The 2,373-nt window shown below is 44.9% G+C and overlaps 1 non-coding gene across 1 annotated transcript; it reads right to left on the bottom strand.

The window, feature by feature from the left end:
• Window positions 1–1,451: 1,451 nt before the first annotated feature.
• Window positions 1,452–1,523, bottom strand: trnaw-cca (transfer RNA tryptophan (anticodon CCA)). Its single transcript has one exon. It is a non-coding gene; the product is annotated as a tRNA-Trp (tRNA).
• Window positions 1,524–2,373: the final 850 nt, after the last annotated feature.

The following is a 2,373-nucleotide window of genomic DNA, read 5'->3' as shown; positions in this document are numbered from 1 at the left end:
GGTGCCAATCAAGCGGGCTGCTTTGTCCTGGCGGTGTTGAGATTCTTGAGTTGGAATTGCACCCATCCAGGCAAGTGGAGAGTATTCCATCACACTCTTGACTTGTGCCTTGTGGATGGTGGACAGGCTTTGAGGAGTCAAGAGTCATGGATGAGTGAGAGGAATATATCACACTTTGGGGCTTTTGTAAGAGGATTTATTGATAAACCTGATTTGAGAGGATTTGAGAGGAAGCTGCTTCATGGTTTACAGAACAAATTCAGCCCCTGGGGTGGAGCCAACAGCGGCACTGTAATTACTCGCCTCAGGATTCCAAGCCTCTGACCTGCTCTTGTCGCTACGTTATTTGTATGGCTCCCCATGGTAACCCCTATAATGTTGATAGTGCTGGATTCAGTGATTGTAATGCTATTGAATGTCAAGGGGAGATGGTTAGATTCTCTCTTGTTGCAGATGGTCATTGCCTGGCACTTGTGTGGTGCGAATGTTACTTGCCACTTATCATCCCAAGCCTGTGTGACTGAAATAGCTCAGTTGGGAGAGTGTTCGACTGAAGATCCCTGGTTCAATCTGGGGTTTTGGCAGTTCTCCTTTATTCTGCATCACCCTTTGGTTTTGACTCTTGAGCTGCACAATTTACACTGAAATTATTTACCCAACTCTGAAGGTTGGATTGGAATAGAGAGATATCAAGGATGGGAAATACTTACATTGTCTGCTCCAGCTTATTCTCTATCTCCCTGTGTCCTTTTCCCCAGTTTTTGACTCTCTCAGGGCCGGGTGAACATTTGATTTGCTGCATTTGTCCCAAACTGAAGCCTTTTCCACATCTCTGGGTGGTCAGACTCACTCTGTCTGTTTTTGCTGCTCGTGACCATTAACGAGAACAGGCCACGAGTTCAATGTTTATCAGCAAATGGAAGATAACTGGAAAGAATTCTGTGTTACTCCAGACCAGTGACAAAGATGCAATGGATGTTATTCAAAATAAATTCCCTTTGACATTTTATGTAAACTTGTTTGCATCCAAAAGTTGGATTTTAAGTGTAACAAAAATGTGTCAAATTAATGACTGACCATGTGACAGCGCACATGGGGATCAAATCCACAGCCTTGTTGTTATCAACACTGCGTCCTAACCAACTGAACTAAGCGGCCGATGGACAGAGCCAGGTATGGGTTTGAGCCGCACGCTGGCCGGTTTGTGTTTTATTTCTCACACTGGGTGACAGAGCGATTGTACAAACAATGGACACATCACATCCCTGAAACATTGTTCTGATATAAAACAGTGTGAAATAAGAACTGAGCATGGAAATGGAACGGAACCAGAAATCAGGACTTTAATCTATTGAACTTGATCTCGAAATTCAACCATGCACGAACATTCCAACAGATCGAACTCTCTTCTGATAAAAAATCCAGGAACTTGAGCTGCTGTAAAACATAACTGAGCCTGATGTGATTTGAACACACAACCTTCTGATCTGGAGTCAGACGCACTACCATTGTGCCACAAGCTCACAGATAAAGCAAAGTGTTCCATTCCTGACAGATTTTCTTCTTGTTTAGATTCAGTGATTGAAATTAATTCAATCCTTATCTGACCTCCACTCTGTCAAGGCCTGCGATCCGACCTGAACCCGACGACCTGTGTCGGGTTCGGGTCATGTCGGGTCGCTCTTCCGGTTCTGGCTTTCGGGTTCAGGTCAGGCTGGGTCCAGGTTGGACTGAGTCCGGGTCGGACACACACAGTAAGTATTACATTTAACTCTGCTGGGAAGTTGATTTTAATAAGTGTCAAAAGTTGAAAAGCCAACCAAAGCCGGGAGTCCGAGTCATTAAGGAGGGAAACTCTGAGTCTGCGCAGTGAGCAAGTGAGCATCTCGATGATGTCATTGCGCTCATGCTGCAGCTTCCTGTCGGTTCGGAATCGGGGGGTAGATAAAGTGAACATTTCGGTGGTCGGGTAAGGCGCGGGTCGGTTCGGGCGCGGGAATAAATGGAGATACTCGTGCCGGGTCGGGCTTGGGTCCAATGTGGTTCTGTCAGGTTCGTGTCGGGTATTTTTTCCTGACCTGAGCAGGCCTTTACCGCTCTGTCAGTTCCGTGCCTTATTTAAACTATTACTTGGAGTTCTGTTTTACAGGGTCTCGGCTGTTTAAGTGTTTCCCAGACCCACTACTCTGATTAATCAGACATTTTGTTGCTAACTGCTGCTGCTACAATTGAAATGTAAAAAGGAATTTCCAGTGACCTGCAACCAATGGACAAATACATTTCAGAAAGTTAAAGCTCATTCACCAATCCACAAATGTGTCTTTCTGCTTATATTTATAAACAACTCCTTCTCTCCACTATGAGAACTATACA

The sequence above is a fragment of the Heterodontus francisci genome, unplaced genomic scaffold (genome assembly GCF_036365525.1).
Source record: "Heterodontus francisci isolate sHetFra1 unplaced genomic scaffold, sHetFra1.hap1 HAP1_SCAFFOLD_618, whole genome shotgun sequence".
NCBI lineage: Eukaryota > Metazoa > Chordata > Chondrichthyes > Heterodontiformes > Heterodontidae > Heterodontus > Heterodontus francisci.
Note: the sequence above shows the minus strand (reverse complement) of the source record. Positions and strands in the feature narration are given on the sequence as shown.